The sequence below is a fragment of the Athene noctua genome, chromosome 3 (assembly GCF_965140245.1).
Source record: "Athene noctua chromosome 3, bAthNoc1.hap1.1, whole genome shotgun sequence".
In the NCBI taxonomy this organism is placed as follows: Eukaryota; Metazoa; Chordata; class Aves; order Strigiformes; family Strigidae; genus Athene; species Athene noctua.
The window spans coordinates 55,290,089-55,309,410 of NC_134039.1; the positions used below are offsets into that span (position 1 = coordinate 55,290,089).

Genomic DNA, 19,322 nt, shown 5'->3' on the forward strand with positions numbered 1-19,322 from the left:
AATGCAGCATAGCTTGGCAAAACTAAAAAGACTAAAAAACTGAAAGGTTTCTCTCTGCTACAGGCAAAGCAGCAAATTCTTCCCAGTCTAGATGAGGCATTAGGGTATTAGAAAAGGTAACTGCAAGGCCAGGTGATGCTAAATTCACATGAATTCAGGTGTTTAGGGCAAATTCCCAAATATTAGCCCACTACAAAATGTGAAGGCTAATCTGTCAATAGCAGTCAGTAGCTAAGCCCTTGGACAAAATCTTTATATAGAAACATCTTTATATAGAAAATACCATTCTACTGTTGCCTGAGCAATGGGACTGGTGTTGACTGCTCCACAGGACCTTACTGTTTTGAGCTACTGTGGAGATGAGAGAGGATCCTGTGCTGGGGTAGAAAAGAAGGGTTTTATAGTAAGAAATGTCAATATCTGAAGGGTATCAAAACCTAATTAAAATTTATATCCCTGGGAAAATCTCTGCATTGTAGCAAATCAGAAATAGGATTCTACTGCAAGTTCATGCCCAAATTAACTTTGTGGTATAGACAATGAAGTCACAAAACTTCTGCTTAATGAATTAAGTCTAAAACCTCCCCAGAAATGGGAAGGACCCCATAATTGACTTGTCCCCAGTGCCTGCAAATATTGGTTGAAATAAAAATTTCTTTGCCACATCACTTTCATTCAAGAAATTATTGGAACTTTCTTGTCAAAAAGGAAAAAACATGTGAACAAGAACAATGCCAGCAAACTCAAAAGAGCCTTCAGTAGCATTTTTAAGCCTGTCAGGAGAAGCATTTGCAATTAAAATTGTCATATTTGAGGCAACATGTGTAACCATAGTCCTGTCTATTATGTGGATGGCTGTAATACTGTTGACCATTAATTACATGTATGTATCAACTCAAAACATTTCCAGAGTACGTACTCGAGTACAAGGTAGAACCAGTTTTCCTCTGATAAGACTTTCAAAGAAGCAACACTTTCACAGCCACATCACTCACAAGGACATGCAAAATCACCAATACAAAGGTCAGTTGATCTTTCTAGCTAGCCCTGATGCTGTATGTGGTGATAGGAAGGCTAGAAATTATCTGTATAGATTTCTGTACATAAAAAAGCTCAAAACTCTCTGCTGAATGCCTGGGATCCCCAGAAGTAGCATACCATCCCAGTCTGGACTGTGATCAAGTAATATGAAGAGCAGCTAGCTTGGTCACCTAAGTTAAAGGCATATGTATGGTTTCTCTGATGACTGAAGCCAAAACCGTTAAGATTTTATGTTAAGATTTTAAATTCTCATCCATCACATCATAATGTTGTGTTACATTAATGTAAGTTACCTGGACAAATATCAGTGGTATATAAGAGGAAGGGCCAGAACAATCAAGGAACATGCAGCATTAGAAGAAAATAAATTTCCCTGAGGAGTGAGCTTCTGCAGAGCCTCTTCAAGAGCACAAGTTACACTGCCAGGGTGTTCCGACTCAGCCCCGTCTAACAGAGGCAATTAGAGATAACGCTTCAAGCCTGGGTCTTCTAGTCACACTTCAGTTCCAGCCTCTGCTTCATTCTTGCTTCTAACTCAGATCCTATCAATGACACAACTTTCCACAGTTTCTGCAGTTTTTGTAACAAGAGTGTCCTATATTTTTTGAGTAACTCTTATTCCTAAGGCCAGAAAAATTACTTTCCTGCCTCCCAAAACCCTTTTAATACTTTTAAAGTTTTAAATAACTATACAGTTTTTCTCCTAAAAGCAAATGCTTGGGAAGAAATATAACATAGCACTGTACAATTTTTTTCCCCTAATCAAGTATAAAACACACAATCCTTTGTATCCCATCTGAACGACATGTTTTTTGGTACAAGCTGACCACTTTATCACAGATCTCCATCAGCAAAGCAAAAAGATATTTGGATAGCATACAAAATATATTATTAGATTTTTTTTGGAAAACCAGAAGCTTTGTTTATTCACATCAGTCAACACTTACCACTTTTTCTGAGGAAACAGACATAAATTCACAACAATGCCATTTACATGCAAATTTTATTTCTGAAGAGTAATAATATTTTAAAGTCACATGAGTGTGAAAAATCACAAAAGATACACATTTTCATTCATCCTGGGAACCTGTGGCTGACCTCTATTTTCATTTCAATGTCTATTTAATTTAAAGACTTTAAAAACATTCCATCCTTTATGTTGGTTTCTTATGAAATACAAGCCCTTTGGACACCCAATACTTGTTTAAATTGTCACTTCAAGTTCATCAACACACTTTGTCGATCTGCATAAAGGTCACCTAATTTATGAATGTCGACTTTCTCAGAAGAAAATCTATAGCTGAATTACTCTATGCTGGCAGCTGTCCTGCCCACTTGGGGCTGGGAAGAGAAAATTTATTTTAAAAACTAAAGCCAATACTACAGATGGGGTTGGAAGCTCCCTTCGCATGGCTTCTTTAAGGGTTTTCTGTCTCTTGCATTATCCCCCAACTTAACACTCACATATAGTTACCCTGGGAGCTGTAGACAGCTGAGCCCTTATTTACAGCAAGCCACTTACAGGTTCTTAGTGCATGATTAAATAAATTCCTTGCCTCAGAAAGGTTACTTTCAGTGGAATCCAGGGTACTATTTTAAGTGGATAGAGAAATCAGTCACTTTTAACAGTCAACACAAAGACATGGGAATACATTTGTTGTAACAGATGGGCTAATTAATCCACAAGCAAGTTGTGAATGTTAAATAAAGAATATATCTTTTCTCATGTAAACCATCCTCCTGCCCTGTTTGATCAAGCTTCTGTTTAATGAATACTCTTCCCCCAGTTTTTGGACACACTGCAAAGTCTGGGCCACTTGTCAACATCTCCCCCAGAGTGACTGGTGGCCACTGCCTGGATCCTGGCCATCCTCGTTGGATTCCTGCTCTGAATCCAGCTACATGCAAAACTTCATCAGCATCAGAAAATAAACAAGCAAACAGGCTTTGTCTTTCATGCACAAAACAACTGACACTGGCCAACTGACACTTCTAATGCCATCACTACTGTGCATAGGCTTATTGCCACTCACATAGAGGTGGACAGCAGAGAAGGAAGGAGGGACAGGACTAAATAACAAAACAGTGACTATATAAAAAAAGTAGGCAAATGGTTGTTAGGTTACCCTTGTGCTTTGAGCTCTAAAAAAAGAAAAAAAAACAATCAGTCCTTCAATGAAGACTGCTTCCAGGATTTAAGTGCCTGTGACTGAGAAATGAAATAGCCTTGTCTTCTAACACTTTTCTGCTCTTGATGATTTCTTTTAACACTGGCCAGAATTTTTGAATCAAGAGGGCCAGAAATATTGATATGTTTCCTGTAGTCTTTACTTCCTCCCTATTAATAGAAAAATGAAAAAAGAAGAAAGGAAAAAAGAAAAAAGATAAGTAGTCATGTGAATGCAACCATTACAAAAGGTGTCACATTTGGAGCTCATGAGATAACCTCAGCAAATACACAGCATATGCAAGTTGAAATTTCAGATCAACTCTGCTGAAGTAAAATTCTTGGAGACCCTCCATTTAATCAGTAAAGGCAAAGGGAAGAATAACCAAAGCATTCTGCTAGAGCAGAGACATCCAGACATAAGGGTTTCCCAGCGAAATGACAGAGATACTGTCTGACGTGATGATGGAGTTCACACAAGGCTCACTGTTTTAGGAGAGTTCAACACCCATGCAGAAGATGCCTCTGAGCTGACAGGTGCTAAATCTGCTTTCATCACAGATGTCTCTTCACCTCCAGTCCCTTGCCCTAAATACATCCAGGCTACCACGCACCCTGGGTGCATCTTTGGATCACAAACTGGCACAAAGGATTGAATGCTGTCCCTCAGTTTGACCAGTCTTTCTTTGGCACAGGAATTTGAGTCCTCCCTAACTGCAAGCCACAGAAAAAGAACAAATACATACCACCTTCCTCCCAGACTTTCAGCTTTCAGCACATACAGACTCTAGAAAACATCTACCGCTGAGGCCACCAGCTGTGAGGCTCTCTGGGCAGGACAGGGGGACACAGGACATATGAGCTACCAGTGACACATGTGCTGGAGGAGACACTGCGACTCTTCTGCTAACACAAATGTGATAGCTCATCTACAGAAGGGGCATTCAACATGCTGACCTTTTAGGTTACAGTTCAGTACCAACCTGCATTTCTTCAGCAAGTTAATCTGAAAGGTAGCAAATTCAGCCATTACCCAATACTACTATCTCAGTTAGGGTTCACATAAGTTCAGTAAAGGGACAACTTTTATTATGCTGGCTAATGACATTTCTTCTTCTTTAGCTGGATGAGTTAAGCAATGCTTGTTTCTATTTGATCTTCTGTTGACCTGACCTCGAAATCTTGTCATCCCTCCTAAAAGCTACACAAGCTGCTGAACACACAGGCTCTGGCTTCTTCCCTCAGGCTGAACCACAGACTTGTAACGAGAACCACATCTCCACTACCTGTAGAGTTGAGGTTTGTCCTGTCTGTGTAGCTAGTTCAACAATACTGAATAGACCCAGGCAATACCCAGTACCGTGGCCTTCTGTTCATCTTCCTCTGTATAACCAGAAGCACTTCCAGTTCCCGGTATTTAACAGAAATGTACTGTGGCTGAACTGCCTATGGCTAACCCTTAATCTAAGCAAGACAAAATAAATGCTACAAAAAGTGGGGAAACATAGAAATATACTATTTCCACTCTGCAAAGCTTCCTTCCAGAGAAAGGCAACCCAGTGACTTCTTGGAAATTTTGATTATCAAAACAGCAGCTGTCAGAAAAAAGCACCCTTCTTTCAACTGACCTCAAGATGGTGCTTCATTTTGCCAGAGTTGTCCATCGTGATCAGTGCATCTGTGGGTAAGCCTGACAGCTGCAACTTCTCCCTGAGAAGGACATGACATACCCTCAAAAAACCCCAACTGAGAGCTGGACACTGCGTGGAAGTATTGTCTAACAAGCTATCCTAGGGGATTCAAAAGATTTTTAAACTGGATTTGAAAAAGTGCCCCAAGTAGATGTACAGGGAATGGAGAAATAGTTCTCATCACAACTAGCAAGCAAGGTAACTAACACAGAAGTGTTTGTGCAACTTTGGTTCTCCAACAAACTCTAATTTAGTATCTTTTTCTCCATTATCTTGCTTTCTCTACCCAGTCATCTCTAACTAAAACAAAACTGGTACTACAAAAATAATTTCCTAAAACTTTGTGTGGAGAATTGCAGCTTATGTTTTAAAAGAAAAGTCAAGACCACTGTAAGAAAGAAATCGCTGAATATCCCCCACTCCCCCTTCAGGAGGAAGTTTGGAGTTTTAAATCCCAAATATATTAACTGCCTAATTGTATTTAAGGTATTCAGTATAGGAAAACAGTGTTTGGATGCATGCCTATAGCCTGCTTCCAGCTGGCTAGGCGAGACACCAACTATCATTCACCACAAATGCCTTAGGGTATTTCAAACTCCTCTAACAGTGTACGGAAAAGTCCACCCTAGGAGACACCTAATATTTCCATGCCTAGAGTCTCTGTGGATCTGGGCCCCCACTTTGGGACATATTTCAGAAAAACACTTGGATGCTACAGTTCACACCTCCAGGATAACTATGGCTGTTCCAACAAGTTTAAAAGCACTGCTGATTTAGCAATTTTAATCTGTGGCCAAAATGTGACCTGAATTCCTGTGTTTCATAACATGAGGCTTGGCAGTCTGCATAACTGAGGAATACCCCCTCCACCTCCTCACTGTATCTTACAGAAATGCACATCTCACAAAGATCCTTTCAAGTCCTTTATTGCTGATGTTCAACAACATCACAACAGCTCAGAAAGCTGAGCTCGGAAAGCACAGCTCAGAAAGCACAGCAACAGCTCAGAAAATATTCACTTGAGTTCTGAAATAAAGAACATACTATTATCTGCAATTCTCTTGGTTTGTGAGTGAAATGAAAACACCAAATTAAATTTAAGAATCCCTGCATTAGTTTCACAGTGAGCTGCCTGGACACAAGTGCTGGTAGACATGCATTTGGGAGCAGCTGTTATTCTCCTTTTCTGACTCCCTCGATCTGCCTGGCAGACCTGATGCTAGTTGCTATGGCCATCTTTCTTACATCCTCTTCCAGCTGATATTCCTAGTCTCATTCTCCACTCCCTTGCTTTGCTATCTCTGGTCTCTCTCTTCTCTCCTCTCTCTTAGGCTGTCTGCTCTTCTCACTGCCTTTTTCTTTCAGTGCAACCCTTCTTTGATCCCCAGGGGTTTCCTATCTCTCATCCCTGCTGATTCCAGTACCCTCCATCTTTCCCTTCTAAAACCCTTCTCCACGAATACCTGATGCTGCCCTCTCACTGAACCTGTCCCCTTCCCACAGGGTGGGAAAGCCGGTACTTGTCATCTTCCCACGGTGACAGCTGGACAGTCTGAACACTCATGGGGTCTGCCTTCGCCAGCACCTCCTGGTACCAACACAAATGCTCAGCTAATCCAGATGGTGATGTAACAAGGCTGGAGTGTATTTACTATGTAAATTGCTTTTAATATTGACAAACAGTTTTTCTGATGATATTAGGATTCTGCCTGAGGGCAATAAAGACTAAACTAGCTGTGGTATGCATAAAACGTTGAGTTACTTCTTGATATAATTAGACCACCATTTATTTCATTAATCATCGCAAACTTTTTCTATCTGTGGATAGGACATTATATAAATCTCTCATGAGATCTACCACACGCCACAACCCTTTGACAGTGGGGAAAAATACAATCAAAGGCTAGTGTGTGTGCTCAGAACAAATCATTTTTATCTCCTGCACTGAATTTCAGCCCATGCACTGAATGCTGTATTCTCCTGTGAACTTCAGTGTGTCTCTGCTCTACATACAAGATCACTCTCCAATTTCTCTTCCAGGGAAGAGGCACTTCAAAAGATAGTTGCCATTAAAGTTTTAGGAGATCAAATTAATGACATTCTTTATTCATCTGCAATTCCCAAAGAATAATGGAAGAGGCTGAGTGGCAGATTTCAAGACTCTGTAAATAATGTGTAGTCACTTTTCTCCTTTTCAGGGAAAAGTATTCTACATTTCACTACACTCTCTTTCACCTCTAAAAAAACCCCAGCTTTCCATGAACTCAGCCACAGCTGGCATCGCTGCATGAATGTTACACTTATCACTGTCATAACAATTCATCCACATACAGACACCTGAAACTCCTTGGTCTCCTCTGAACTGAGTAGTTTAAAAAGATAGATGGCTGCCTTCTGGCTAATTGTGGGAGTTCTTTCATTACTATAAAAAGACTTTTTATATCTTGAGTGACTTTATAAGCAGTGAATAATGAGACTTAAAGTCTCGAAAAGAGTCCACTGATCAAATGCTAGGATAACTTATGGGCACAGTGACCTTTTCCTCAGTAAGATACTCCAAACTGCTGCTGTTGGCACATTATTAAAATTCCCCATTTAAAGGCATGCAGATAGGCACAAGGCAGATTTTATAATTTATTTTAAAATTCAATTTAAGGTTGCACAGCAAGAGCTAGAGCTCTCCCAGAGCTGAGAACTAACTCCTGCCTGCTCCAGCTGTGCGGGAGCTGTGCAGGAGCAGGGCAGATGGCTGTGGCAGTGCAGGCAGCTGGCTGGGTCTCACCGCCCTGCTCCCAGCTGCAGTGCCAGCACTGGGAGCCTGCTTCCCCTGCGCACAGCAACCCTCGTCCCAGCAAGGGAGCACAATTCTGCCAGCACGTCCACCAGCAAGCACCAGCACACTGGGCTGGCTCTTACAAAGCTGCAGAGAAGAGCAACCAACAGCACATTGACTTCAGCCTCTCTGGTAAGTAGAGTTTTGCCTTAGCCAAGAGGGTGCTCCACGTGCCAGCATTCCACACTGCAAACCAGCAGCAATGTTAAACCCAACGTCAGAGCACCGAGACTGGTCCCATCCCCAACTGAAACCCTAGCCAGTCCCAGGTGCTGCCACACGTCTAACCCAAGCCAGTGTCCTGCTGGGGTGCAAACACATAAAGTGCTAAGGTCAGAGTGCTCCCCAGCATCTACGCTTGCTTTTCTTTAATGAATGTACAACAGACTTGCTCTACTTTAACATGTGTTTCTTACTGTGTTATCTGTTTTAATTGTTGTCTCGACTGAAAAGGCTCTTGCTCTCTTGAAATAAAACTTTCATTATTTTTTCATTCTTCTTTCATGCTGCCTCAACACTAATTTGACACTGTTGTTCTCCACTGATTTTTATGGCTTTACTCCAGAAAAAGCATACTGGCAATTTTTTGGGTCATAAAAGTACTTCCAACTTTCTACAGGACTAAATATTTAAAAATACTTTTGACAAACTCACATGTATTTAGATGTGCTCAGCCGTGGGGGCTGACACAGCAATAGATTACAGTGAAGTTTAACTTCATCCTGCCTCTGGAACATGGCATATGGCAATTTCCTTGATCTCTTTTTCAAAGAAGATGTGAATTCAGAGGAACTGCTCATTTGGTAAAACCAAGCAAGTGATGGGGCCTTACCTGCCATTCAAAAGTCCATCAGATGCTTTAGTACCACAAAGTTCCCAGTAGCTTTTAGGAAAGCTTAGCAACGGTTTTTATTTGAACATCAAGAGTAGGGAATATTAGCAATAGCATGCTTGTACATATTTTAGTTACACACAATGAACACAAAAGAAACTACGTGCAGATGCATAGAAAAAGGATCTTATGAAACATATTTGTGTTTATTTCTTCCCTTTTGTTTCTCTCTCTCCTACTTTGATCATCCTTTAAAGACTATTTAGTCATGTAGGATTACCTTATTTTTCTAGTGATGGCTTACTGCACTGACAGAAATATTTGAAGCTGAGTTTCTAAAGTTTAACTGCCACATTCCTTCTTAGCAGGAAGAACAGTAAGGGATGTGAATATTAGGACCAGCTTAATTCTATCATATTTATATAGCGTCATGGCTGTGTACACATTTTCAGTAGTAAGAGCTGCAGCTCCTTCCTGGCTAAAAATCAATTACAGCTGCTATTTCTGTCCCAGCATTTCTATGTCTGTTTTTCGTTCTGGAGTGTCTCTCTCCTTCCTCTCTCCATACTTCTGCCTTCCTTCACCACTTCCTTCCTCTGTTTTATTCCATTTGCCTCTTTGCCTTCCTTCCCTTATCTTTCTCTTGCTCCTTTGACTTCCTTTATCTTCTTGGATTTGGTCTCTGCAGTGTCAGCAGCAGCAGCCACTCCTGTACAGCTCTAGTACCTAACACCTGCAAAGGGAATCTTGCCTTGCATGAAGTCTACACGTGAAGCCCCTCCATAATGGCTTCAGGAGAGAATGAATTAGCTGGCTTGTTTCCACAATGGACTCTCAAAAAATCAGCAAAGGGCCATTACTGAGGAAATTCACACAACTCTCATCAGTTTCCTTTTCCTAGGCAATTCCGGGTGTACATCAAGACTCTGTCAGAGCTGCTGTTCCAGCTCTCCAAGGTATGGGAAGGCTGTTAAGGTCCAAATGGCTGAAAACATATGGCAGGAAGCTTACACACAGCTGGTAGCCATGGCTGTGCAGTTGACTGGCCACTGAATATGCTGCATGAATCAGATTTGTACCACTGCCTTGCAACACTACAAATATCATGGAAATCCAAGCAGATTTTGAAGAACCTTTGTGTTAACTATTCAGAGAAAAATCTGGCTTTTGGATATGTGTGTGCTGCTTTCAATTGCCATGCACTGACATCAGATGGTGCAGTTTAGCATACAAAGTAGAAAAGATCTTTTAACATCAGGAACAGAGTAATTCTTTCTGTTCAAAGCAACAGAGTTATCCTTTAATATGTAATGAGATTGTCTGACAGGCTGTTGATTATCTTATGTAAAAGCAACATGAACAGTTGAATCAAAACACTGAAGAAAATACTGCAATCCACACTTCATACTTCCTACACTTAAGTATTTAGAAAAAAAATGCCAGAGTGCAAAGACTGTGTCTTTATGGTTATACAGTATCAAACACCACAGAGCCCCGAAGTAGGGCTTTCTAGATATTGCCGCAGTAAAAATAATGATTATGCATCTGTGCTGAGAATTTAGGCAATGAATTGTAAGGGGACATGAATTAAGATAGACATGCTTGGAAATAAAGTTTATGGCCTAGACAATGAAAATACTGTAACCATGGCACTGTGGGATATCAAGACAAAGGCAATGTAATATTTGTTTTGTCTCAGGAATAAAGTCCTTTTAAAAATGTGTTTTTCTTTTTTAAATTTCTATGACAGTTCATAAAAGAAAAAGGTAGATACCAGTGAAAGAAGAAATAAGGCACTTGATTATATATTAAAAGTGTTAGGTGGACATAAATTCCTGCTGGCAATATACAAATTATAGACATAGGATTATTTTATAAAGGTAGATATAAGTTCTGTATGTGCTTATAAAAGAATGATTAACAGCTGACTATCTAGAAATGCTCTTAATAACCTTCAAAACCAGCATAGTGTTTGTAAAAATGACGTTCCTGAAGAAGTGAAGTAATTTCACCAAAATCAGCAACACTGAAAGGTAACACTTCTCAACTGAACTGAATTAAACCCCACAGACAGATTTTAAGATGTCATCTTACTGTGACTTCTGTCTTGTAGTGTTTATTTATACTAACTTCTGCAACCTTCTTCAGCAAGAGGCAAGGACATGTGGCAAAACGTAGAATTTCTACACTGGGCACAAGCATAGACTGGGAGAGGAGTGGCTGGAGAGCAGCTCTGCAGAAAGGGGTCTGGGCGTGCTGGTTGACAGCAGGCTCCATATGAGCCAGCAGAGTGCCCTGGCAGCCAAGAGGGCAAAAATCGCATCCTGGGGTGCATCAAACACAGCACAACCAGCTGGGCAAAATTGGTGATTATCCTGCTGTATTCAGCGCTGGCGCTGCCTCACCTTGGGTGCTGTGTGCAGTTCTGGGCCTCACAATTTAAGAAGGACGTGAAGGTTCTTGAATGTGTCCACAGGAGGGCATCAAAACTCGTGAAAGGGCTGGAAGGCATGTCCTATGAGGAGAAGTTGAGGACTTCAGGTTCCTCTAGTTTGGACAAAAGAAGACTGAGGGACCAATTCATTGCTCTCTACAGATTCCTAAGGAGTGAAGTGCAGGGGGAGGTGCTGATCTCTTGCCCCTGGTATCCAGTGATAGGACATGGGGGGAATGGTTCAAAGCTACACCAGGTGAGGTTTAGAGTGGATATTAGGAAACATTTCTTTACTGAGAGGGTGGTTAAACACTGGAACAAGCTTCCTAGAGAGGTGGTTGATGCCACAAGCCTTGTCAGTGTTTAAGAGGCATTTGGACAATGCCCTTAATAACATGCTTTAATTTTTGGTCAGCCCTGAAGTGGTCAGGCAATTGGACTAAATGATTGTTGTAGGTACCTTCCAACTGAAATATTCTATTCTGTTCTCTCCTACTCTAAAATACTCTATTCTATACTCACAGAAACCAAAATATAAAGTTGCAACACCACAGCTTGAAAAATGTTTATTTGTACTTTAAATAGGAGACAGACAGGGAGAAGCAACATAGGCTTGCAACTAGATAGATATATCACAGCAAAGCGCAAATTTCAACCAAGTCCTAATTCTAGATGTTCTTACAGCTCAGATGGACTTGGATTCAAGGGTTTTTTTCTCAGCTTGTTTGAAAAGGTTATATTTTAGAAAGGCTCAGTTGGAGAAAAGCATATTTTTCCCCTTAAATTTAAAATCAAATAGGCTCCTGTTCAAAATCCACATCATGTAGGACTTCCTAGAGAGTAGTTTTCATGTTACAGCAGATACATTCTTTAAGAAAGCCAGGTTCCTTTAAATTTTCATGGTAAGCTGGCTTTACAAGCTAGCCAAGTAAAATGTCACAGCATAAAGTTATTGGTGAAAAGAAGCTCAACTGAAAAGCAGAGACTTACAATAAATTAAGAAATGTCTGACACCAGTTCAAAATGGCAGGGCAAAATTTAAACAAACCTTCCCCACCCAAGGAGAGGCAGACAGGCAGAAATCATTCCAAGCAATCAATTCTGCTCTTTGAATTTGTCCTGACACTTGTTGGGCTTGGTTGGTGACATGGAACCATGACAGAAAGGCCAGGCCACTAGGGAAATTTGGCCAGTTTCCACATCTGTGAGTGAACCACCCAACTGCAGGTCTCTAACCCTTGTAGCACCATTCTTTGGCCCAAGCATAAAACATTTTGTCCACTGTGTTTCAGGTCAGCCTCCAACATGTCAGGATAAAGAAAATTCTTTGATTATTAGTAGTACAAGAGACAAGAAATACCGTGTGAGATTCCAGCCAGGAATGGCACAAGTAGTTTTGCAGGCAGGCAATTTAAGAAGAAACCTGCCAAGTTAATATTTGTAGTTTTGTTTCTCACTGTGACTACATTTCAGTTAATTACTCATATTCTGTTAGACAGCAAGCAAAAAGTGTGAGAAAAAGGACTGCAGGTTTGAAGTGCTAAGGCTTGGGCAACAGGCCCAAGCCAGAGTTAACCTATAGACGAATCCTGTATATTTTATAACTGATAACCATTGTGCTAGTAGCTAGTAGGTGTAACTTGTACTAAGTTAAAACAACCCACTTATGCTGATGTAAAAAGTGCTAAAGCATTGAAATACTGAAGCCTGAACAACAGGCCCCAAGCCGAAGCTGCTCACTTAGTCTGTAATCATTAACAAAGTGTGTAAGCTCGCTAGTGAAAGATGCAGCTTAGACAAAATATAATCAGTAGTGAGGAGAGAATGTATCCAACTTTCCTTTCTCAGCCTTGTTCAAGGCTGAGAACCCCCGTATTTGGCCTTGTTAGAAACTCCCTTGGTTCTCCACCCCTCCGAGCCCTGGCCAGGCTTTGGGTGGAATCCAACAGGAGAATGAAACCAGAAATTTTCTGCTCAAAACAAAGGTGCCAGCTATTCTGGCTTGTCGATCTCTGGTATATAAGGCTGGGCCCGCTCACAGCGACTTTGTCAGCCTCACCTATGGGTGGACGCACCGGGTAGGATTTCCCCCTTGCTGGGACAGGCTCTCCAAACCCTCGCTGTAACCGGGGCTGCCCAGCCACTGCGGGGCTGGATGATGGTAACGTGTGCAAGTGGTGATGTGTCTTAATCACTGTTCTCTCCATCAGATAGTAATGGTTTGATGCATTACCCTGTATTCTCCTGTTTGTTGCTTTAAGTGCACTGTTCTGCCTTTTCTTACTGTATGTCTTCTGTATTACTCTGTTACATTATTTGGTTATCACTGGTAAAATACTCCTACTCTTTTCACTCTGGTGTCTGTGTTTAATTGGTATCCTTAATCAGCAAAACAAGGTTTCAAATTCTGTGAAAATTCAGTATTTACATGCATAGGAGACAAATCTACTCTTAATGGAGATTCTCAGAGAAGAAGATTTTTGTGGGCAAGAATTTGCATACTGGCCTCGAGTGCTTTCATTATTACCAAATGGAAATACCATCATGCTCAGTCATCACAGTTAAGGTAGCCAGTGCTATCTTACACATATCCAGAACATGCACTTTTCCCCTCACCTCCCTGTCCAAAACTCAGCCTTAAGAAAACCCAGAAATGGCAAGGTCAGGTACCCAGCCATGCAATCTTAGTCTCCAGCTTCCCCCTGGTGCCTGCCACAGTCAGTGGAAACAAGCTGCAGGCAAGCCATCACATCCAGTAAGTCACACAGCTCTATCGAGCGAGAGAGGGATTACCTGGAGCAGCTTGTGATACTGTGATCTCAGAGAGGTCAATGTTATCCCATCTGACATCCTCATGAGTGATCAGCGGATGAGGTGTATGAGTACCAAAAGGGATTCAGTATCCTCATTTCACCCTGTGTTGCTTGGGTAGGAGGATGCACAGAGCCCCTCAGAGGCTGTCAGGCAGGAGATGCATGGGGTCTATGGGGCAAGCGAAGAGCCATCATGCACAACAGGCTAGAAGCAAACTCAGAAGGTACTTCTGGAGCTTCCATTGAAGCCTTGCAGTTAAGCAGACATTTCTCCCTACCAGGTCTTCCCTTTTACTCCAGGCCCACGATAGTCAGACAAGCTTCTTTAAAAGTAAGGAAACCAATGGAACACAAGACTTTCCCCTTCCCTTACAAAACGAGGACAGTAAGGATTTGGGGCAGTAGCAGCTGCATATTGACACTGTAGTCTAACGAATAACTTGTTTGCCTAGAAATCAGGAAAGCTGAACTCAGCATAACTGAGTATGAAATCATGTCTTTCACTCTGCAAGGGAGTCTTTCCATCATGTTACTGGACATTTTGGAACACAAGAAATTACACACTGCTTTCTGAAGCTAAAATTTGAAGTAGTTAAGTATCATCTAACCAGCTATTAAATAGGGCTGAAGTTAAGGAGCTAGTGTGGGTAGGTGAAGGCAACTCTTCTGAAATGCTCTCTCTGTCCCAGTCAAATGCATATAACAGCTATGTTCGGAAATCTCCCTGGAGCAGAGCAAATGAGAGAAATAAGAGACCTAGTCTCAATCTCTGGCTCTCTTCTTACTACATTCTGATTACTGTACTTTTCCTAAACCATCACTCATTACAGCATTTCTCTTTTTTTCCTCCACCTTCTTGCCTCAATATTTAGCCTTCTTCCCTCCTTTCTCCCCTAGGGTTCCCAGGTCCTGCTGATGCCATCGGTATTTTATAAGACATTAGACATGTCATTAGGAATTGGCAGGTGAAGTTTGCTGATATTTCTGCAAAGGTCACTGATAAAAGTATTAAACAAGATTTTTGTTTTTAATACTGCAAAGACAAATGCTTCTGGAGCTCAAGCAGTAACCTCTCTCCATCCTTTCATTTTCCTTTTTAACACTACATGTAGACAGATATTCCTCCAAAGTCAACTCTGTATCCTCCTTATGACCACTTATCTAACCGCTTCTCTTCCACTTTAGCTGATATTTTCCCTTATAATACCACATCAGATACTTTTGTTTATCTGAAGTCCAGATAAAAAGGACCTACCACATACTCTTTGTCAAGATAAGGTATTTGCTAATCAAAAAGTCTATCACGTTAGCCTGGCTCTGTAACCATGTACCTCTGCTTAGTCTGTGATTCATTATATTCCACTTACCCTTTGTGTCCCCTGTGTGTAAACAACCTTTTCTTCAAATGTACTTTAACACTTTCCATTCCACACTGTGTATGCTGAACTTGAAGGCTAGTAAATCCCACAATGATCCTAAGCATAGGTACAGCATTCAATTTTATTTCACCATCTCCTGCATGCTAAATTAGTTTAACAAATTTCCCTATTCATCCTGGTTACTACTCTCTCAACACTGGTGTCCCTTGCCTCACAGTTATGTAAGTATAACTACTTCTGGGAGCTGTGCTAAAAATCAGATCACTGAAAAACCCTGCTTCAGAAATTATCTTTATTAAAATGTTAGGGTTATTTACCCTGTAGGCAATTGCCTTCTCCTTCCATGTTGCCCATGTTCCATTCAAATCCCCTCTCCTACTCCTTCACTCTTCAGGTGTCTTTCCCCTCTACTCAAAACATATACCTGTGCAAATCCTTCTGAGAGGTTTTTAAACTTTTCTGTTTGATGAAGATTGCATCTCCCTAAAAGGAAGAAAAATCTTCAAAGGGGTTAGACCGTGATAAAATTATTACTCTCCATAGGTTGTATTTCATGCAGCTACCTGGACACAAGGCACAGGTGGTGTACAGTAGAGCCAACCAGGTCTTGAGGTTGAAGAGGAAGACAGCAATTACTCTTTACTACTAAACATCTCACATTCTGTGATGCAGACCTACATTAGGCTCATGTTTATATTGCATGAATAACTGTTCATGCTGTTTTCAATTTTGCCACCAAGTAGTAGACATGTCCTACATAAGATGGGGCATCAAGTGGATGAAGCATATGCAACATAAGAAAAACTGAACTCTAATTCCTGAACACACAAAAAAAATGCAATGTGACCTTTCAGTTTTAAGAAAATTTACCCTTTTGGAGGGTATACACCTCAGAAGCCTCCAGTGACCTCAAATTTGGGACATTAACCCTTAAATGTTCTTCCATAAGGCACACCAACTATCAGGAAAATTCAAACTGAATTTCAGAGTCTTTAAGAGTTTCTCATTTAAGCACACCCAACACTAAAAATAGAGAGACGTTTGCTTCACCATAATAAAATCCGCAAGAACTACATTTTGGATACCCTTTGCTATAACAAAGCATTGACAGCATGAGAATAAGAAGCAAATCTCCAGCATTTGCTTCCATCTCAGTTTCATCCATAATAATGTCAGTAACATGCTTCAGCAGCTCACCAGATTCTACAACTAACTCTGACGCAAGCTGCAGAAAGATCTATATTCCCCTTGTATCATCTAACTTTCACACAAAAACCCATGGCTACCTATTCTGACTATTCATCTTCTGCACGTTCATCTGAAGACATGGAACAGCTACTGGTCAATGGGTGAAAGTTAGCAGTTTGCAAACCTAACAGAAGTTTTTCTAAGCTTTACGGAAGATCAGCCTTCAAGTAACTTAGGTGGTATCACCTAGAACAAATTACAGAGCAACCAGAGAAAATGTTCACCCTGCCAACTGCTGACTGTGTTGACTTTCCATCTGGGACACCAATCTCTCCCACTCCCACTTAAATCCAAAACAGGTGCCTAGAAGAAAAGGGAAGCAGTGGCACATCTGCCTCTTCGCAAATGCCAGAAGACATAAAAACTGGGGCAATATGGGAAAAAACCCAGAGAGATATAGAAATAAAGGTTTTCCATACACAGAGGTTAGGTAGGGTTATCTAGGTGCATAGCAGCAAATACTTAGCCAAGTCAAAATATACAGGTCTTGAGCTACTGCACAGCTACAGTTACTCATGTAATTTATGAAGGAAAAAATGTTAGTTTTAATTTGAAATATACATCATGGGAAAAGATACTAAGACCATCAAATGTAGACACTTGATTTAACTGACTGTTCTCCTTCCATAGTCAAAGACAAGAGATGGGAGGAGAGGGCAAGTCAGAGATGTAAACTGAATCATCTTCTAGAAAGAGTCACCTCCCTGCAATGACAAGAGGGAGTCTAGAGAAATGAGCTGGTTATAAATTTCAGCACGTCGGATGATGTGTGAATATCCTTTTAATTTACCAAATGGCATGACCTGAGTTCAGGAGAATTTAGAGATGAAAAATCAGGCTTTAAAATAAAACGGGTGAAGACAGGAAGAGAACAGATTTTTTTTAAATGCTGAAAAATTATAAATATGTTTTATTATGGCTTTTGGTAATCTAGGGAGAACATCTCTATTAATAGATAATAGTATGCAAGGGTGTTGCAAACACATTTCCCAGGATGAGCTCTGATTTATAGTCTTCGACAGAAACTATTTTTCCCATGTTTTATAAAAGCAGCTAAAAGTGTTTGCTCAGCATGGCTTCAAGTTACACAAGTACAACACAGTGGAGACTCCACTGTTTCTTGATGCCTTCTGTGTTGCTGTAAGTTAGCTCAAAGATTTTTTTTTTTTTTTTTAGAGTAATATTTTACAGGCTGTTAATCCAGAAAGTGGATTATTGCCTTTGGGCATTTTCTAAAAAAATAAAATAGAAAACAGTTGAGTTATTTCATTCAGTATAGCTGTTGCTGTGCATGGGCAATCATTTCTTTTTCTCCCATAATATATTAGGTTTCTCAGCACTTGGACTTCCTAAAGCAGCTTCACTAACATAGCTGGCTGTAAGCCCCTCAGAGCCCGTCTGGTCAATTATCTGTGAATTTAGAAGGTTTTACACAAAAGATCATAATAAGCTGGATTTGAAAGAGGCTGTAAAGGTGTGAGGTATTTATCCTGAAGCTCGAAACAGCTATGGTGGAGATACGTATTGCACCAGCTCTTGCATACAGACAGTGAGTGTTTTTTTTCATTTAGAAGTTATGTTACAAAAAATTGAAGCAGAGCTGTGAATTGGACAGCGAAGGGCTGAGAATGTCCAAGGTCTGCATTTATCACTGGCTGATGACCCTGGAATCTTTGCGTAGTCAAGTCACTTGACTATACTTTGATTTTTTCCCTGCCTGTTTTTACACTGAAAGTAAAACAGTAGAGTTCTACTCTGACTTAAATAATAAACTACTGATATTTTTTTTTTATACAGAATGTAAGATTATTTGGTTTTGCCATATACACAGAGCACCATCTCCAAGCATGGTTGCACTACACCTCAGAAACACTGTGCGGATGAGATCATGTTTGCAAAGCACTTCTGAATCTCAAAAAAGGGCACACTTTCAAAGCAAATTGTAATAAGGACAGATGTTGAAGTTTGCTAAAAGCTGCAGCAAAAGCACAAAACAATAACAGGCGAAAGTTATGACTCTAATTTGACTGTCGTTCATGTATCTCCAAATGTTGCCAATGTTTAAGACTGGCATTGGATGTGTTTCCAAGAGGGGAATCACAGAAGAGTGTTAGCAGAAATAGGACAGTTCTTGTGCCAAAGTATCTGCATTTCCATTCTATCTGACATCTGAAGTATTCCATTTAAGGTCTGGACACCAGTTGGCAGATACAGATGTAAATGGCTTGCAGGTACAGCTCCTGGAAAATATGACAGCTGCAAAGAACAACTCCCAGCTGGGAGCACTTCGCACGGCTCCATCCAACTCTGCCGCTGGCAAGTTCCCTCTGCAGCAGGCTGGCACACTGCTGGCACCAGCATTGGCTGTGCCTCCAGTTTCTGACTGTTGGCTTCAGTAACTGAGCAGATACAGGCAGAGTTAACCACAAAACTGGGGTCTCTGTGTACTTAACTTGCATGCTGTAGCACAGATACAGCTAGGTCAAGACAATACTATGGTGGTTTGCTTTTAATTTGTGACATGTAGCATATGCCTGTTTGAGCTTGGAGTCTGTTCTTCGTCACGTGGCATGAGGAAGGTTTTTGAACCACCAAACCAAGACATTTGACACATTCAGAAATTCCCTTCCATGTCAAAAGAATGGACTGGAGAAGTTCTCAGAATAAAGACAAAAAGCTACAATATATGTTGTTGTATACACTAACTAACCCCCTGGAACACGTAAAATTGTGACACGTAAAATTTATCTTAACTAAAAAAAAGCCGTTTTGTGAAAAAGTTAAGAGGCATATTTGATAGGAGGCCGGAATATTGTTGCCCAAAATAGAAAGATATTTATAGACCAAGACTGCAAAACTGGAACATTGTTTTTGCCACATAAAA

General features: G+C 40.7%; 1 protein-coding gene across 4 annotated transcripts in view; it reads right to left on the reverse strand.

Moving 5' to 3' along the window:
- The window catches only part of PDZRN4 (PDZ domain containing ring finger 4), a 275,991-nt gene that overhangs the window by 49,554 nt on the left and 207,115 nt on the right, over positions 1-19,322 (reverse strand). The window lies entirely within an intron of this gene.